At 39.2% G+C, this 21,352-nt stretch overlaps 1 protein-coding gene across 2 annotated transcripts in view; it reads left to right on the top strand.

The window, feature by feature from the left end:
- The first annotated feature begins 757 nt into the window (after positions 1–757).
- The window catches only part of il1rapl1a (interleukin 1 receptor accessory protein-like 1a), a 907,971-nt gene continuing 887,376 nt past the window's right edge, over positions 758–21,352 (top strand). For both annotated transcript variants that reach the window (XM_072914508.1, XM_072914507.1), the window contains exon 1: positions 758–843. The gene's annotated coding sequence lies outside the window, so the exon portion shown is untranslated. The remainder of the gene's footprint in view (positions 844–21,352) is intronic.

The following is a 21,352-nucleotide window of genomic DNA, read 5'->3' as shown; positions in this document are numbered from 1 at the left end:
AGAACACACTAACATATTATTTATTAATTCTAGTTTATTGAAACTACAGGAGCTAGTAAAGTTACAGACATTATGTGTTATAATTAAGGCTAAAACATTACCAGCAAATTTACAAAAAATGTTTGTCATCACTTCTGAGAATGAAGAGCATAGAAGAAAAGGTCATTTCCAACATCAGTATTCAAGGACAACTTTAAAACAAATGTGTATATCAGTAATGAGGGTTAAACTATAGAATTCTCTTTACAATGAGCTAAAAGACTGTAAAAATATATTCCAAATGAAAAGAATATATAGACAGCCATAAGTGTTTACATTTTGCTTTATATTTATTATTTTACTTATTTTTTTGTCTGGTTTTGTATTTGTTTTGTATCATCCCGTGAGGTGTATATTACTTTTTTTTGTTCGGTTTGTACTTCATGAAGTTTTGCACTTGTTGTGTTTTTTTGTGTGTTTTTTGTTTGTTTTCATTATATTTGGATGTATTTTTTTGGTTTGTATGCTATCCATTAAGTAAGACTATATATTATGTTGAAGGGGGCAGGAAAATATAAGATTTTCTTCATCCTGCTCCTTCTCAGGCATTGGTGTGTAAAATGTGTGTTTAGTTGCTGAGGTTTAATTCTCTATTGATCAAATATGCACATCAATGAAGGAGATAAATACAAAATAAATGAAAGAATGAATGAATGAATGAATCCTCACATTACTACTTCCTGTTCCTGCTTCCTTTTCTCTGTCTTGATTGGTGTCACCTGTGCTCAACATGTGTTCCATCTGGTTTTGTGTTCTTCTTTCTCTGCCTTGTTTTGGAGTTTTATTGGGATGAACATGAACTTTGTGAGTACATTTACAATTTATCTCAGCGCCATTTTCTCCCACTCTGCTGTCAAACATGTCAAAATAGCTGGGCTACTGAAAGTGCTAGGAATGTTAGCATTGTTGCTAGCTTGCTTCGAGTTGATGATAAGCCTTCTGTGTTGGTTTCTTTTTTAAATGTTTAACCGTCTAAGTGTTAAAGCTAGGTTTAAATAAAAGGTTTTATTGAATAAGTGAGACAAACATTTTGTCTATATTGTGGGCTGCATAGTGATGCTAGCGCAGGGGTCGGCAACCCGTTTAGCGTCGCCCTAGTGGCTCTCTGGAGATTTTTCAAAAATGTATGAAAAATGGAAAAAGATGAGGGGAAAAAATATATTTTTGTTTTGATATGGTTTCTGTAGGAGGACAAACATGACACAAACCTCCCTAATTGTTATAAAGCACACTGTTTAAACATGCTTAACTGATTCGAGTATTTGGCTCGCGCCGTTTTGTCCTACTAATTTTGGCGGTCCTTGAACTCACCTAGTTTGTTTACATGTATACCGGTAACTTTCTCTGACTTTCTGGGACACGTTTTATGCCACTTCTTTTTCTGTCTCATTTTGTCCACCAAACTTTTAACGTTGTGCATGAATGCACAAAGGTGAGTTTTGTTGATGTTATTGACTTGTGTGGAGTGCTAATCAGACATATTTGGTCACTGCATGACTGCAAGCTAATCGATGCTAACATGTTATTTAGGCTAGCTATATGTACATATTGCATCATTATGCCTCATCTGTAGGTATATTTGAGGTCATTTAGTTTCCTTTAAGTCATCTCAATTCAATGTATATATGACACACTATCTGTATGTAAAATGGCTTTTAATTTGTTTGCGGCTCCAGACAGATTTGTTTTTGTATTTTTGGTCCAATATGGCTCTTTCAACATTTTGGGTTGCCGACCCCTGTGCTAGGGCCACCACCTACTCAAAGGTGACCGTCTCTATAACACACTATTCTGATATATATCATGGATTGATTAACGTGGACCCCGACTTAAACAAGTTGAAAAACTTATTCGGGTGTTACCATTTAGTGGTCAATTGTACGGAATATGTGCTGTACTGTGCAATCTACTAATACAAGTTTCAATCAATCAATCAAAGAGAGTATAGGCGCCGATCTGCATTTCTGCCAGTGGGTGCTCGGTGTGTGTATTAGTCCGGATACCAATATGTTGGTACCAGTACCGATACCAAAAGTATTTCGGTACTTTTTGGTACTTTTCTAAATAAAGGGGACCACAAAAAATGTCATTGGCTTTATTTTAGCAAAAACATGACATACTAGACAACTTGTCTTTTACTAGTAAGTAAACAAACAAATGCTCCTAATTAGTCTGCTGACATATGCAGTAACATATTGTCATTTATCATTCTATTATTTTGTCAACATTATTAAGGACAATTGGTAGAAAAGGAATTATTAATCTACTTGTTCATTTACTGTTAATATCTGCTTACTTTCTGTTTCAACATGTTCTATCTACACTTCTGTTAAAATGTAATAATCACTTATTCTTCTGTTGTTTGATACTTTACATTAGTTTTGGATGATACCACAAATTTGGGTATCAATCCGATACCAAGTAGTTACAGGATCATACATTGGTCATATTCAAAGTCCTCATGTGTCCAGGGACATATTTCCTGAGTTTATAAACATAACATAAATAAAATAAAATAAATGAAAGAAGAGTTTGTGATGTTAAAAAATATCGATGTAATCATAGTATCGACTAGATTGTGTGTGGTATCATTACAGTGGATTTTAGGTGTAGATCCACCAATGGCGTTTGTTTGTATTGTAGCGTCCCGGAAGAGTTAGTGCTGCAGGGAATTCTGGGAATTTGTTCTGTAGTGTTTATGTTGTGTTGCGATGCAAATATTCTCGAGATGGTCTCCTGCTGGCCCCACTATGGACTGGACTCACACTATTATGGTAGATTTATTATGGACTGGATTTTCACAATATTATGTCAGACCCACTTGACGTCCATTGCATCCGGTATCCCCTAGAGGAAGGGGGGGTCACCCACATAGGCGGTCCTTTCCAAGGTTTCTCATAGTCATTCACATCGACGCCCCACTGGGTTGTGAGTTTTTCCTTGCCCTTATGTGGGCCCTGTACCGCGGATGTCGTTGTGGCTTGTGCAGCCCGTTGAGACACTTGTGATTTAGGGCTATATAAATAAACATTGATTGATTGATTGATTGATTCTTCCAAAATGTGTTTGTCGTTGTTGTTTAGTATGGTTTCACTGTATGACACATGTTTATGACAATGTTGGCATTGTTCATACTGCCACCCTTAGTGTGACATGTATGGCTGTTGAGTAAGTATGCCCTTTATTTCGTGTAGTGTGTTCTAAGTCAAGAAAAATGTGACAATAGTCTGTTATCAGGCACATTGAAATCTTGGTTAAATCTTGTGAATTACAGACTGTTTCATTTGCGACTTTTATAATGTGTAAAGCGGACCACAGAATTACCAACAACAAGATTGATTATTAAAAAATTAATATAAAGAGTGAAATCTGCCATCAATGCCACGTGGGTGCTCGGCATTGTCGGGCCCCGAAGCACCCACGGGATCGGCGCCTATGATGGAGAGTGATGTTAAATTCCTCGTGTGGAATCACACACGGCGAATAAAGTCGACTCCGATTCTGAAATAAGACCTTTAGCCTTGATTTACGCGGCCGCCTTTAATCGGCCAACGCTGTCACCAGCTTGGATTCATTGGGAATCCTCTCCATTTATCACGCGCAGGGGTCAAAAGGTCACGACCCGCATAACCCGACTGTCATCACATGACCCCTGAGTGACATATCGCTCCGTGAGGCGCACTGCCGACTCATCATATCTGTGCTCGTTTTCCTGTCAATCTACAAGGGAAGCCTGTGGTCCCTGTGGCGTTAAAGATTGCTTTCTGTGTGGTTTCTGTCGCGGATAAAGGACTCCCTCATGTTTTCCCCAAAAGGAAGTGATTTGTATCTGGTAATAGGAACAGCGGCGACGCATTCAATCGTGACTAATGCATTTTTTATGTTTTATTTTTTGAGGGGGTTAGAGATTTCCAAGTGGCAAATGCAGAAAATTGCCTTTTTGTAAAACCAAAAATATTCATGTGATGACAATCTGGTGATCATTTGCATGCATTGGTTGATCTGTGATCCAAAGGCGAGATTAAGGGCCAGTCTACAAACAAAATGTAGGTGTGTACGGTGCCAGTAAGTATTTAACAGGAAGAAAATGGACTACAATATTTTTGTGGCACCGGTGGGTTTGCGGGTGTTTTGGGTAGGGGAGGATGGGATGTTGATGTCATTGCTGAATGTGTACAATTGACCATGACACATTTGCATGGAATTGAAATTGTATGATTAGAGCAGCGGTGTCAAACATATCGGATCAGGCCTGCAAATGCGGTGTACCCGGCCCGCGGGATGAGTTTCCTAAGTATACCATACCATACCAACTTTATTTATAAAGCCCTTTGAAATCAACCACAGTTGAAGAACAAAGGGCTGTACACCACAAAGAAATGCAGGCAAGTGACAGACTAAAAAATAACATTTAAAACACAGGTAAAATACACATTGAAAAAGCAAATACAAATTATATTAAGAACAATTTGTGAGATAAAAAGCAGTTAAAAAGTTAAAAACAGTTAATGTATAAAAATGAGCTGAAATTTTTGATTGAAAGAAACCGCTGTTCTAAATGTGTCCACTAGATGTCACTATAGCAATCTTTGTATCTTTGTAGATGATGCTACATATGCACAGAATAAACCACATGTTAGTATGACAGTTGAGGGAAATGATTAAACTACATAAATAACATTCTGTAATTTGATTATATTTTTTTATCTTGGTAGATAAAAAATTAACACCAATTAGAGCATTTTAGACTCAATTCCACCTATTTGACCGATGAACATGATCACATAATTTATTCAGAATGTATAAATAACGACAAATGAAAGTAGAATACTATCAACCGCAACATGTAAGTGTAAAAAAACCCAACATTATGATTTGATTTTTTTTTTTTTAGAATATTTTCAAACAAAGAAAACAATCTGAAGTTGTCTTTATTTTTAGGTTATCATGCAATGATTTTACCAGTTTGGCCCACTTGGGAGTAGATTTTTCTCCATGTGGCCCCCAAACTAAAATGAGTTTGACACCCCTGGTTTAGAGCTACAAGTTAACTTCATTTTGTCGCTTTTTTGTGCTTTTTTTGGTCACAAACAAGTGCGTGTGCGAGTGCTTTTAGACAGGTTAGGGCAGGGGTGTCAAACTCAAATACAGAGTGGGCCAAAATTTTAAACTGAACAAAGCCGCGGGCCAAGGTTGAACAAATTAACCTTTTAATAGGGACCCGTTTATTGTCCTCCACGAGCTGTCATCACGTCTGCTTTTCATCCATTCCAACAACGTGCCGGCCCGATCACAAAATATGTGCGACGTCAGCACGCACATGCACGCAATGCATACTTGGCCAACAGCGATACAGGTTACACTGACAGTGCCCGTATAAATAACTTTAACACTGTTAGAAATATGCGCCACACTGTGAATCCACACCAAACAAGAATGACAAACACATTTTGGGAGAACATCCGCACATCCGACGGTTTTTTACGGGACACATTTCCGGCATTGTTGCACTAGTGAGCCACGGATGAGGAGATGCTGCTCTGTTATTGATTTAAGTAAAGTCTGAATGTCATTAAAACAGTTAGCTCCATCTTTTGACACTTTTTCCACCCCCATACATAATTTATCCAAATAACCACCATCATATGTTCTGCAGACCACCAGGAAATGTTTTAAATTTCGAAAAAAAAAACATTTTATGACCCCTTTAATGCGCCTTTTGTATGAAAAACGACCTGAATAGACCCGCTCATCGGCAGTACGCCTTATAATCCGGTGCGCCCTATGGTCCAGATAATACAATAAGTCATTGCAGAAGAGGGCCAGGGAGAAGCTGTTTTTTTAACAGTATACTTTGCACACACAGACAATCAGGGACTTAGTTTGAAAGATCGTAAGATGTAAATTAACCAAAAAAAAACCCAAAACACAGCAAATCACTAACTTTAACTACTGACTGTAAAGATGGGAATATAATATTTGGGGGCACAAGCTGCTCAGTGTGAATCACAAAAATTAGTATGAGCACAATGACATCAATAAATGTACTCGCCAAGCAGCCACCCATTGTGCACACTGCCAATTTGTAGTTTGTTCCCAACCATGCTGTAAGTTAGAATGTAAGAATCATATGTAGAACCAGGCCACATCGCGACATTGTTGCTTCGTTGCATATGCACATTACATATGATGTGTACATTGATCCAATGAAAATGTTTCCTGTTGACATACTGTATATACATGTTCATCATGCCATGGCGCTTTTATAGCAATGAGGTGCAGTCGATAGCTCCGATTACTTTGGGAAAACCGGCTGTCGCTGCAAATTGCAAATTAATGTTGGCCAGTTCAGCTGCCTTGTATGGGAAGTTAATATACATGGCTAACATGCCGATAATTTTTTACGGGGGTGTGTTAATTGTTCATATGGCTCTGATGTGCACATCAGTCAGTCTGAGGAGTAATTGTTTGACATTTCTTTATTCAAACAATTACCCAGCATCACATCAAAGTGCTCCACAGTATGTATAAATGTGTGCAGGACAGCCATGAAGTTGGCGTGAGGCACCGCACATTTCCACGTTCCTTTCACTCTTGATACAACTTTGCCGTGAATAAGTGCTTTCGCCAGGTTTTTGTGCTTTACACACTCTAGAATGATTGAATTAATGAATTTATTTATTCCGGCAGACAGACTTCTGTATATAGCAACACTTCATCACTCTTTGTAATTTGCCAGACACACAACGGCAGCCACCGAAAAGGGATACGGGAAAAAAAGCAAGAATGCTTATCCATGTCCCGCCACTAATTTATAATCAACTTATATGTTGGTTATATAGTCCGAGTTTCAACAACAGATTTGATGGATACATGACAATTTCAGAACAAGTATAGCATATGATAACGGATGATAATGACAAGGTTTTTTTGTTGTTGTTTTTTTAGTCTACATGATGTCCAATTCATGTTTCTTCTTGTTTCAGCCGTCCATCGTGTAGCCGGCCAAAGGTCCCATCCGGACAGGTCGGCTCACCCGGGCCCACACGCCTGCTGGAAAACACTTTGTCAATAGCATTGAGCGACCATGAGATTAGCTCCATCTTGTCTGGGTATATTTCGTCTTCTGAAGCCTTGTTTGGTGTGTTATGTCCCTTATTCCACAGTGAGTTCTTTTGCACCTGTGTCCCACAGTTGAGATAGTCCAAACAACTAGTCATATTTTTGATAGTTTCCCAACAACAATTTTTTTACCGCAACGTTGAACACTCTTAGGCTAGAAGACAGTTTAATTTCTCCGCTCACATTGTCCCACAGTTTCACACCCGCTATAGATAACGTTAGAGTCTTGAATGTGGAATTTATCATGTTATGCGATGAGGTGGCGACTTGTCCAGGGTGTACGCCGCCTTCCGCCTGAATGCAGCTGAGATAGGCTCCAGCATGCCCCGCGATCCTGAAAGGGACAAGCGGTAGAAAATGGATGGATGGATGGATGTTTGAATTTCAGGACACCCCTGAGTAGGGATGATGTTTGATAAGAAATTATCGAGTTCGGGCCTATTATCGAATCCTCTTATCAAACCGATTCCTTATCGATTCTCTTATCGAGTCCAGACAGGTTGTTGTATATGGAAAAAAAACACAATATTTGGTTTAACAAATCACTTCACATTCTCTACTGCTCGCTACTATAGTATTACCATATCTGAGTTATTGTGCAGAAATATGGGGAAATAACTACAAATGTGCGCTACATTCGTTAACCGTGTTACAAAAAAAATGAATTAGACTGATACATAATGTTGGATATAGAGAACATACAAACACTTTATTTATTGAGTCAAAAATATTAAAGTTCGATGATTTGGTAAAATTGCAAACAGCTAAAATGATGTGGAATTAAATGATGGAATGGATTAAGTAAAGAAGTTAAACATTGTACTGATATGATCCAGTTTAAGAGGTTGTTCAAATGAATAGTGCTTACAAAGTACAAAGAAGAAGAATTATGAGAAATACTTTCAACCTTATTGAAAATAAGATATTCTTCATCTCAGTATATTAATAATGACTGAATTAATTAATTACATATTACAAAACTGTTGTATATACTAATTCACAGATATTTTATTATAAAAAGGTCAGTAAATGATGTATATATTTGTAAACACTATGTAGTGGGAAAGGGGTAGGATTAAATAAGCTTTACTTCTTCCTACTCCTGTAAAGTGAAATTATATGAAACTGTGATGTATTATAGTGTAAGTGTGTTCATGTTCCAAATAAACTAAAGAAATACAGAAAGCACTAGTTTATTAGACAGACTTGCAAACTTTGTCGTGGTGTAGGCTACAAGATAACGTTAACGTTATCAGACACATACAAAAAGGCTCACGTTAACATTACCGTTAGCCGCTGACTATGCTTAGGTAATGTTAGCCTAGCTAACATTACTGCAGTCCTGGTTGACATAAGAGGTAACGTTACTACAAGTGAGCAGATATGGAAATAAACCGGCAACAGTTAACATTAGTTACTCACCGGCGTCACCGCCACTGTAGCTGGGACTGGGGCAGCTGGCAGAAGAAGAGGGGCGTTCTTCGTTATCTCTGTCGCTGCTTCGAAGACACGACACGCTTGTTGTACTTCCCCCGCTTACACGAGAGCGAAGCCTGGCAATAATTGCATATTGCCGCTTCCTCGTTTTTTTTGGTGAAATGAAGCCATGCCTTGGAGCGCTTTTTCCGGTCCATTTTTTTTCCTGCTTTCCCCATCTGCGCCTAATGACTGAGCTACGTGACGTCATTTCTTGTGATGTCCCATGGGGCATTTCTTGTCGGGACGGGATTTGTTCCCAGGGATTCCGATAAAGAACCAACTATTTTTCTTTACTATAGTGGTCTCGATAACGAGTACCGGTTCTCAAAAAGGGATTCGAGTCCGAGGACTCGGTTCTTTTCTTATCGAACAACCGGGAAAACCGTTTCGTGGCATAGGCCGTATAGGCAAATGCTAAGGGCGCCGTCCATCAGGGGGCGCCACGCCAGTGCCACAAATGTTGGAGAAAAAAAAAAAAGAAAAAAAAGTTGGTATTATTATTTCTAAATACAAAAAATAATCCCACGTTAATTAAAATGCAAAGTAAAGCCTATTTAATAGAAATATTATTTGTTACAACATTACGCCCCCCCCCCCCTCTACCCCGCACGGTGCGCCCCCTCCCTTCCCGTATCATGACTCTTTTTGGACGTCACCACATCAAAAAATCAACACAAGATGTCAAAACGGCCAAAACTGTTAGGTGCCCAGGGAAGAAAAAAGAGAAAAGAAGAGGAGTAGGAACGAGAAAAGACAGAGTTAGCAGGTAGGTAACGTTAGCCTACATGAAATTATTTGTCTGTTACAGAATGTGATAGTAACCTGGCTTTTTAGCATTAAGCTAATGTTACATGATTCGGCAATTGCTAATCAATAAATAGCTAGTTCTGTTTTAACGTCGGGTTAATATTGTGGAGTGGGCTAAATTGTTATGGAAAATAATAATGTAACGTTAGGTAATTACAGTACTCACCTTACAATCCTCAGGGACATTTGTATTAGATCTTTTAAGCAGGTGTTTTTTGTTTACATTGTTATAGCCTTCTGGTTAGCTAATGTTTGCCCTGCAGGTAATAGTCACTTGTCCACCCCTTTATATATTAGGTATAGTTGTAAGTAAAAAAAAAAAAGGTCAAAGACAAAGCTATTCGGTTTCTTGTGAGTATATACACTTCACTGCCGATGTGGGGGGGGCGCCACCTAAAATCTTGCCTAGGGCGCCAGATTGGTTAGGGCCGGGCCTGATCCCTACCCCTGAGGTCATGTGGACCATCTCTGAGTGAAAACAGACTCTCTATATTTGCAGGTCGAGCCCTTTGTGAGGCCATAAACATAACTTAAACTCTTTAAGTGGAACTACACTTTTTTTTCTGAATTTTGCCTATCGTTTAAAATCTTTGAGACAAGAACACTCTTTTTTTTTTTTTTTTTTGGAAGATGCGGCTAATGGAAGTCACCGTTGTAGCCTTTAAGTGAGTGCTGTAAGTAAGAAAAAGAACAAGAAATGTGAAAAACAACACAAATGGAGACACATTTGCAAACACCAATGACATTGAATAGTCTACAGCAGGGGTACCCAACTACGGCCCGCGGGCCGGATTCGGCCCGCCAGCGTCCAAAATCAGGCCCACGTGAAGTCACAAGTATTAAAAAAAAAAATAAAATAAAAAATAAAATAAATAAATAATTATTTTTTTTCTGTCTTTTCTTATCCACTTTGTACCGCTTGCTACTCAGTGTCTCCTAGCCGCTCAGGCAAATCATATTGTCTAAAAATGCATTTTCTCATCGATAACGTGACATCATCGCGCGCGCGGAAAGTGCGCTATATATATATATATATATATATATATATATATATATATATTAGGGTTGTGGGAAAAAATCGATTCGAATTCGAATCGCGATTCTCACGTTGTGCGATTCAGAATCGATTCTAATTTTTAAAAAATAGATTTTTATTTTTATTTTTTTATTGTTTTTTATTTTATTTTTTATTTTTTTATTAATCAATCCAACAAAACAATACACAGCAATACCATAACAATGCAATCCAATTCCAAAACCAAACCCGACCCAGCAACACTCAGAACTGCAATAAACAGAGCAATTGAGCGGAGACACAAACACGACACAGAACAAACCAAAAGTAGTGAAACAAAAATGAATATTATCAACAACAGTATCAATATTAGTTACAATTTCAACATAGCAGTGATTAAAAATCCCTCATTGACATTATCATTAGACATTTATATAAAATAAAAAAAAGAATAGTGTCACAGTGGCTTACACTTGCATCACATCTCATAAGCTTGACAACACACTGTGTCCAATATTTTCACAAAGATAAAATAAGTCATATTTTTGGTTCATTTAATAGTCAAAACAAATTTACATTATTGCAATCAGTTGATAAAACATTGTCCTTTACAATTATAAAAGCTTTTTACAAAAATCTACTACTCTGCTTGCATATCAGCAGACTGGGTTAGATCCTGCTGAAATCCTATGTATTGAATGAATAGAGAATCGTTTTGAATCGGGCAAAAAATCGTTTTGGAGTCGAGAATTGAAAAAAAAAAAGATTTTGAATCGAAACGTGACCCCAAGAATCGATATTGAATCGAATCGTGGCACACCCAAAGATTCACAGTCCTTATATATATATATATATATATACATATATATATATATATATATATATATATATATATCAGTGTTTCCCACAGGACAGGCATCTATTTGTGGTGGTGTGGTCGAGGGGCGGGGGGTGGCGGCGGCAGCGGCGATGACCAAGAAGAACGCGGAGTTGGAATATAATTACAACACTTTATGTACATATTTATATACAGATTTGAACAATTAGTTATTCACTGAAATATATTTATTAATTGTGCTTCTTACAAAAAATATATCTTATAAAATATAAAAGCTAAAATGTCTCTTAAAGCTCTGCCCCTTTAATTAGTGAATACTAAATAATTTAACTTTAGCCTACTACTACAACCATATTATTTACCAGCAACATGAAGTGAAACAGAGGCAGAGGTGTCCTGCCACAGTCAGTCAACCTTCTCCTCCTCCTCCTGCTGCTGCTGAACAGGTCGCACTTGTGGTCCGGACTGTAGGCCTACCTCCTCTCCAAGTCGAGCCCTTTTCGGCCGTTGAAAATATTTTTCTATACTCATCTGTGTGAAGGAGTGAACATCCAACATTAGAATTTATTACTAACGAGCAGAACCACTCTATGTACAGTGCCATCTAACCTTAAGCGGCAGCAGCTCAACACATGCAGGGTTCAACGTTAAGGTTTTTTTCTACTTGCCCGACTTCTCAAATCTACTTGCCCCAATATTTTTACTTGTCCTGTCTAGGTTTTTTTCTGGCTGTGTAGTGCTCATGGCTTATATCTTACTAAAATCCTTCTCGTTGACTATTTACAACACTACACAGTATTTATTATTATTATTATTATTATTATTATTATCTATAATTACATTTAAATGGCATTGCATACATGTAAAATTAAATGCTATTTCACATTATTTGACCAGTAGCAGTTACACCCATCTGAACAGGTCAGCCACCTGTTTAAAGCCCGATCACAGTTGAAATCTTGAAATGAAGGGCCTTTAATGGCCAAAACTTTAACCTGGACAACATTTTAACAGCTGGTTGCCTCAGATTTTATTCTTTTCATTGCATTCACATGCTGCAGTGGACAATGGACAATTTAGCTTCAGTCCACGTGTGTTTATTGGCAACAGGGTTATAACCTGGACACGTTAGCTCGTCGGTATTGTAACAGGCGACTGTTACTACGTGCGTCTGCCCCGGCCCCCGAGTCAAACAGCGGCGGTGTTAATGAAGCAGCGTCAGGCTGCTCACCGTCAGTGAAGCGCTCGGTGAAATCGCGGATTAACGTTAAATATATGACGAGCCGCGAGCGATGCAGCTATAACCTATCTACCTAAAACCTATATTACCCTCGTATTTTGATCCGGTCGGTCTGTTCTTCTTTTATTTCTTCTTCTTCTTCTTCTTCTTCTGGCCCACCAGGTGAATTAAGTGCTATTGGCGGAGTTACAATGCATAGTAGGCTACCGCCACCTACTGCACCGGAGTTGTAACTACAAGCAACATTCACAGACAGAGTCCCATTGCTTTTATGAGCGGTCGAGCGAGTCAAAAGCCGAAAAATCTATTTGTGGCGGACGTAATTCTTTCGTGGCGGGCCGCCACAAATAAATGAATGTGTGGGAAACACTGTATATATATATATATATATATATATATATATATATGTGTATACACATACAGCCCGGCTCCCGACCAAATTGTATTAACCCAATGCGGCCCCCGAGTCAAAAAGTTTGGGGACCCCTGGTCCACAGAAACACTCCTTCATTTTGTATGCCCCATTCAGTTAATGATAACTGCTGGTTCAATGTGAGGCTTTGGTTTTAGCAGATTTTCCATATTTTTCCTACAGACAGCATTTGGTGACCTCAAACAACAAGGCTATGGATTGATTCACACTGGTTTTCGCCTTTAGAAGGGTACTGGAAAAACTGGAAAATTTATCTTGAAAGTCCTTAAAAAGTGCCTGAATTTGGCCATAAGTAAGACAAGTTGGTTTTGGATAATAGGATCCCTTTAGAGCACTTGCAGAGATAGATCAAGCTGCTGAACTGATACTGTAAATGCAGCTATTGACATCTTCATAAAAAAATAAAAAATAAAACTACATCAGAGGGTTGCCTACAGCCACAGCAGTTAATGCTGAAGTTTTTGACCCAGTGCTAATTACGTTTCTCCTTGCGATTAGTCCCTTACGGCGGCCTCTCAACTGTCATGGCGGCTTGGCGCTGCTGCGGTTTAAGCTAATGTTTTAATTGCTTCCAGTGAGCAGAGGGCCAGCCAAATTGCTTTAGTGTCCCAAAGGCTTTTTGTCTCTTAATGAGATATTGTCCCCTCTCAGGGATCACAGGGGTCCTGACCCGCGAGCGTGTCATCGTCGGGATATTATCATGACCCCCCCATCCTCTCCCCGTACTGTGATCACTCAGAGGTTAATGAAGGTAGACGCTTTTAAAAACGTGTACAAACTCTTGTGAAGGATTTCCGAGTGTGTGTCCTTGTTTTGTTGTGGCAATTTCCCTCTCATCTGCTCTCGTCAGAGATAAAAATCATGCCGTGAAAGCGAAGTTCCAACCTGTGGTCGTCCACCACAATGGTCCTTTTGAACAAACGTCTCCTCACTGTGACACGAAAGTGAGAAGACCGCCGAAATAAAAGTCGGCACCATTTTTTTCTTTTTTTCTTTTTTGCCCTGCGGCCCTTTTTCTTTCTTGTTCAAAGGGCCTTTTGTTTACACCAATAACAAGAGATATACGAGATAAGCGAGGAGCGGCCCTACTGATACCGCCGTATACAGTATGACACCTACATCCTTCCCACCAACGAGGCACAGATGTTGCAGATACCTCCGTGCTGAGATTTCTTTCGGGGCGCCTCGGGCCACGCTCTCGCAGAAGCAGCCTCCTCAAAAATGACTAAATTGATCCGAAACGGCTTGTTTAAGAAGCCCACAGCGTCTGTAGGATTACATAGACAATCCAAATCTACACAACGCATCAAAACAAAAAAGGAGAAAAACTAAAATAATGTAAAGAGTTTAATTGTGGTGGCGATCAAACAAATTTTCCAGACTGTTTTAAAATAAAGCCTACTGTATTTCGATTTTTGTGCAGGGGAATTGTAAGTAGAGCATCAGAATGTTAAACCACCTGTAATAAACTATTTTACTGTTGTCCATTTTAAAAGGACAGGCAAAGTGCTAATAAAAACAGTATCAATTTGTATGTAAATAAATAGCAGAAATAAACAAAAACAAAACACCAAAGCTATGTAGCGTTCTCCAAAAAATGTATAGACATTTAAAAAAAATAAAATATATCCACAAAGTTCAGTGAGCAGGTTGTGTTATGTGTGACCATGTGTGTTGACTTTTTGTGTTGATTGCATTTTTTTTTGCCCCATGACTGGGGGCGGTTGTTTGGATCGGGTCATATAAGTACATTAAGTATTGATTTCACTTCAAACCATAATACTTGGCCATTGACCTGACTTACTCACGTTTTCCAGTAGATAATAAAAATAGATTGTATTTGTAAAAACACTTTACATTGAACAAACAATCTCAAAGTGCTACAGTGCATTTAAAAAAAAATAAAAAAAAATATTATGGAGTCAAATGTGCATCATTCGGATTGTCAGAAACTTAAAATTAATTGAAAACTTCCCCACGGGTTAGATTCCCTATTAAAGTCATGACATCTCGCAGGCCAAACTGAAGACGCTGCCGAGCCGCACTTAGTTTGGACACCCCTGACTTAAGGCCTACCATTGCTTAGGGTCACTGAAGCTGTTGGTAGAAGTACCATATTTTTCGGACTATAAGGCACACTCAAAATCCTTTCATTTTCTCAAAAAATTGACAGTGCGCCTCATAACCCGGTGCGTCTAATATACGACTTATGTCTGGTTTTGCTTACTGACCTCGAAGCAATTTTATTTGGTACATGGTGTAATGATAAGTGCGACCAGTAGATGGCAGTCATACATAAGAGATACGTGTAGACTGCAATATGATGGCAGTAAACGACACCAAAACTTTAAATGTTCCATTGAGAATATAGAACTGTGGAGGGGGGGTGTGGCCTGCGGGCCTGCCGCGGAACGGGGTGTTGCCAGGACCGGCCTCGAAGACAGCGACAGGTGCGTAGATGGCCCAGGTGGGCCTTGTTATGTAATCACCTGTCGCCTTTATTAACAGCAGCCTTGAGACGATTAGTTGGAGTTGGAGGTCCTGCTGAGCGGACGGAGGAGAGAAAGACAGTTTGCTGCAAAGCAAAAGACTTTGCACTATTCTATGAAAATAAAACAGTGTTATACCCGGTATTCCTGGCTCTCCTGGCAGTGTGTGGTGGTCTGAAGAACCCACTAGAGGGCAACCTCTACAAGAACATTACACACGGCGCTCAAAAATATGTCAAAATGTTTTTATTACAACTTCGGTAAGCTATGAAGCCGCACCGCTTGATGGATTGTCGGCGCATTAAACATACGAGTATTATTATGGTGTGTGTATATAAGGACCGCAAAATGGCAACTATTAGCAGACATATTACCTGCCGTTTTGTTTCGCAATATTATGCAAAACAACTTTTCTTACTTTCTGGTACCTGCTGTTGTGTATTTGGGATCTGCATAAGTCCTGAAAATGTGCGCAAGTCCGCCATTGTAGTCCGTCCGACACCGTAGTCATAGCGTCTTCTTTTTCTCTACCTTCTTATGTGGCATTCATCTTCCTCTGTTGCCATTTCTAATATAAAGTAGCGTAAAGTTCTTACTTGTATATGTCAGTAGACTAACTATCAAAGTGCTAAAAACTGTAGTGGGTTTACATATTTCACCCACGGAACTTTGGTTATCAGAGGGTTCGGTCGGACGTTTTTTCACAGGACACATTTCCGGCGTTGATGTTGCATTATTGAGCCACGGATGAGAAGTAAAGTCGATTTAAGTAAAGTCTGAATGTCATTTAAACAGTTAGCTCCATCTTTTGACACTTCTTCCACTCCCGTCCTTGCTGCCGAAGGTGAGCCACGTAGGTAAGACCGGCCACAAAACGGCGCATCCTGAAGAGACGCTCAGAAAGCTACTTGAAAATGGTCTGTAAAACATAATCTATGCAACACTTTCACCTAGGGCTGGGCGATATATCGATATACTCGATATATCGGGGGTTTGTCTCTGTGCGATATAGAAAATGACTATATCGTGATATTCGAGTATACGTTCTCATGCAGTTGCTTTTAGCTGCAGGCATTACACTACAGGCTCTTCTCACTCTTTCTAGTCTCTCCTTCTCACAGAGACATAAACAAGCGCACCTTCTTACATACGTCACATACGCGGAGCAGAGAGGTAGCGGCACGGGTAACGTTAGCTGTGGTGCGAGTGGTAATACGAGAGAAAGAAGGTGCGAATCTGGTAACAAATGAAGGAAGAATTAATTCCCAAGAAAAACAGCACGGGGTCCATCGTCTGGCGGTGGTTTGGCTTCAAGTGGGAATATGTCGAACAGACAACCGTCATTTGTCAAGTGTGGAGCAAAAGCGTTGCTACAAAAAGAAGCATTACTGCTAATTTGTAGCATTATTTGAAAAGTCACCTGCTAGAGAATGAAGAGTGCTTACTCCGCATGTCAACATCTCCGTTCAGTGCCACACCAACAAAATGCAGAGGCAACCATTTCCACATCAACACCGTATGAAAAAAACAAAAAAAAACGACATAAGAAGATAACGTCCGCCGGAACCTTCCACATAGCGAAGGATGTACACTATTTGATTTCCTATTATGCAGCTCATTTTTATTTGACACTTATTGAAATATCTTGTGTGACATCATGCACAAAAGTGCACTTTATTTGTTTTAAACTATTGTAGTGGCGTTCTGTACAAAAAGTGCACTTTAATTTAGTGTTGTTTTGATTGTCATCTTAGTGACATCATGCACAAAAGTGCACTAATAGCTTGTTTTAAAATGTCTCTGACAATCTTGCACTTTCTGTTTTTGAAATGACATGAATGTTTGTGCCACTGCTTAATAACAGTTTAATTAATAAATACAGTTTTGGTCAATTGACTTAGTTGTGATTTCCCTCTCTGCGTGAAAGTTTAAAATGAGCATATATTAATGCAGTATGAACAAGAATGTTTTAATGTAGACACATAGAACCATCATACTGCTGTGATTATATGCATCAAGTGTTCATTCAAGACTAAGGCAAAATATCGAGATATATATCGTGTATCGCGATATGGCCTAAAAATATCAAGATATTGAAAAAAAGGCCATATCGCCCAGCCCTACTTTCACCAAAGACCCACCATTACATGTTATGTAGACCACAAGATAATGTTTTAAATTTAGAAAAAAATCATCATTTGACCCATTTAATGTGCCTTATAATCCGGTGTGCCTTTTGTATGAAAAAAGACCTGAATCGACAGTGCGCCCTTTAAAGGGAGAAAGCGAGGACGAATTTGGCGATCGCCTTCTAACCAACGATTGGTATGTGTTTGTTTGGCATTAAAGGAAACTAACAACTATGAACTAGGTTTACAGCATATGAAATACATTTGGCAACAACATGCACTTTGAGAGTGCAGACAGCCCAATTTTCATCAATGAATATATTCTGTAGACATACCCTCATCCGCGCTCTTTTCCTGAAAGCTGATCTGTCCAGTTTTGGAGTTGATGTCAGCAGGCCAGGGAAGCTAGCGTCGATATTCTTCTCTTGATAATCTTCGGTGGCATAAGGGACGGTGTGAGCCAAGACATCCAGGGGGGTTTAGCTCGCTCGTCTCCGGGAACAAACTGCCGCCATTGCTTGCCATGCTACCGAGGTCCTTTGTCCCTGAATTGCTCACACACTCCGGCAGATTCAATGGGGGTCTGGCGGCAGATCTCTTTGACTTTATCGTTGGAAATGCATCTGCTATGAGTGTCGCAGGATATCCACACATTCTTGCCATCTCTGTCGTAGCATAGCTTTCGTCGGTAAAGTGTGCGGAACAAACGTCCAATTTCTTGCCACTTTCGCATCTTTGGGCCACTGGTGCAACTTGAATCCGTCCCTGTTCGTGTTGTTACACCCTCCGACAACACACCGACGAGGCACGATGTCTCCAAGGTACGGAAAACAGTTGAAAAAACGGAAAATAACAGAGCTGATTTGACTCGGTGTTTGTAATGGGTTTGAGAAAATGGCGGATTGCTTCCCGATGTGACGTCACGTTGTGACGTCATCGCTCCGAGAGCGAATAATAGAAAGGCGTTTAATTCGCCAAAATTCACCCATTTAGAGTTCGGAAATCGGTTAAAAAAATATATGGTCTTTTTTCTGCAACATCAAGGTATATATTGACGCTTACATAGGTCTGGTGATAATGTTCCCCTTTAAAACATGAATCTGAGGTAAAACTTTGTGCGGCTCTGCCGCACCCAGACTCTACCTCCAGCCGCTCTGGGGTGAATTCACTTTGAGACCCCTGTTCAAGGGGTGTCCAAATGTCCACAACTGATTAACCTTTCTGGAGTGTTTTTGTTCGCTAATTGGTTTAATGTCACTCACTAGGCTGATGTAGCAAATATCAACTGAGGGAAACTAATTCCTCAGTATCTTTCCTACAACTCAACCACACTTGACATCAGCATCTGTGACTACTATTAGATTTGCAGCAAACCCCCAAAGTGTACTGGAGGCTGTGCAGTATGAGGAAAATGTAATACGCCTTCACAGGTCACCACACTCATTTTTTTGCGGGCGTAGGACTTATAAAAAGAAAAAGAAAAGAAAATGTGTGCATGCTTAATTCACTCACACATATGCTGACACAAAGTCTCAGGACGGCATGCACGGCCGGCGCAGTGCTGCAAACTGCAACAGAGGAAGCCTGATTGACATTAGCACAGCCAATGTAGATCTAAATTTCTCGGCTTGCTGGAGAGGAACAGCGACGGTAAATCGGGCTGTCAGTCAAAGCGGCTACCTGCCCTGGCGCCGCTCCGACAGGACGGAATGGAAGCAAAGAAAAGGTAACAATAGGTGTTGTCAAAGCAGAAATGATTCACGCACGCGTCATTGATATATTAATTAAACCAATAATGTGTTGATCAGCAGCGAAGAGAAGAAAGATCTTATCATCTACAGTGTTTCTTACAGATTGCCAATCCGTTTGTGGCGGTGCCCGCATGGTCGTGGCGATGTTAGTATGACGTCACCGTATAATTTGCATATTTAGGCCACAAGATCAGGATTTTTTGGTTGCTGCAACCTTTGTTGCCGAAACTATAGGTTCTTGTCGACTTGTGTGGTTTGCGTTTCCACCGTTCAGTGTAGTTTATACCAGTGTTTTTCAACCTTTTTTTAATTGAAAAAAATCCAGAGGCACACCACCAGCAGAAAACATAAAAAAATTAAACTCAGCAGCTGATATTGACAATAAAACGTTGTTCTCGCAAGTGTTTGATAAGAATTCAAACCATAACCAAGCATGCATCACTATAGCTCTTGTCTCAAAGTAGGTGTACTGTCACGTTCTTGTCTTGCACTCCTGTTTTGGTGGCTTTTCCTGTTTTGTTGGTGTTTTTCCTGTAGATGTTTCATGACTTCCTTGAGTGGTATTCCCCGCGCCTGTTTTGTTTTAGCAATCAAGACTATTTCAGTTGTCGCTATCCTCCTTTGTGTGGACATTGTTGATTGTCATGTCATGTTCGGATGTATTTTTTGTGGACACCGTCTGCTCCACACGCTGTAAGTCTTTGCTGTCGTCCAGCATTCTGTTTTTGTTTACTTTGCAACCAGTTCAGTTTGTTTCGTTTTGCATAGCCTTCCCTAAGCTTGAATGCCTTTTCTTAGCGGCACTCGCCTTTTGTTTATATTTGATTTAAGCATTAGATACCTTTTTACCTGCACACTGTCTGCATATTGGGATCACGACAAACCATGTTTACGACATCTACAGAGCAATTAGCTACCTGCTGCCACCTACTGATATGGAAGAGTATAACACGGTTACTCTGCCGAGCTCTAGACAGCACAGACACTCAACAACGGCACATTTTCAGATTATAATTACTGGTTTGCAAACATTTTTTTTACCCAAATAGGTGAAATTACATATTCTCCCATGGCACACCAGACTGTATCTCACGGCACACATACAGTGGTTGAAAAACACTGGTTTATACAAATCATTTTATAAATGATGACGTATGGATAAGTGGTACAGTATATACATGTAAATAAACTAAAAAATAAATGTCAGCGTTTATCTCACGGCGACAACATAAACACATCAGATTTGGCATTAGCCCTGTTAGCATTAGAATTGCTAACGCTTGTGTCCTCCTGTCCCAGCCCTTAATGTTATATCGTATGTGATATATGACATTTGTTACATTGGACAAGTGCAGAGTTATTGTGTATATTTAAAATGTGGCCCTTCTTGAAACCACACACTCGGTCATGTAGAGTAACTTGTGAGGTTCCACAAGGTTCGGTATTGGGACCTAAGTTATTCATACTTTATTTAAATTATATTTGTTCAGTATCTAATACATTGAAATGTATTATGTTTGCAGATGATACAAATGTATATTGTTCAGGAGAAGACTTGAAGGAAGTGTTGAGGATAATAGAGGTGGAGTTGCTTCAGCTAAAAAAATGGTTTGATTATTAATAAGTTATCATTAAATAAGAAAACTAAATGTATGGTGTTTAGTGGTGCAAGGACAAATTGTGAAGCAAAATTAAATCAAGTGGAAATTGATAGAGTTTATGGAACTAAATTCTTGGGAATAATAATTGATCATAAATTATGTTGCAAACCGCAGATTGCATATATAAAGGGAAAATATCCAAATCCATTCCTATTCTTTATAAAGTAAGACACATGCTGAATAAGAAATGTCTGCATATGTTATATTATTCTTTTATTTTTCCATATCTAACATATTGTGTTGAAGTTTGGGGAAATGTTTATAAAACAAACATAGACCCAATAATTAAACTCCAAAAAAGGGTAATTAGAATAATACACAAAGCGTGCTACTATAAACCTACCAATCC

Source organism: Nerophis lumbriciformis, linkage group LG13, assembly GCF_033978685.3.
Source record: "Nerophis lumbriciformis linkage group LG13, RoL_Nlum_v2.1, whole genome shotgun sequence".
NCBI classification, from domain to species: Eukaryota; Metazoa; Chordata; class Actinopteri; order Syngnathiformes; family Syngnathidae; genus Nerophis; species Nerophis lumbriciformis.
Note: the sequence above shows the minus strand (reverse complement) of the source record. Positions and strands in the feature narration are given on the sequence as shown.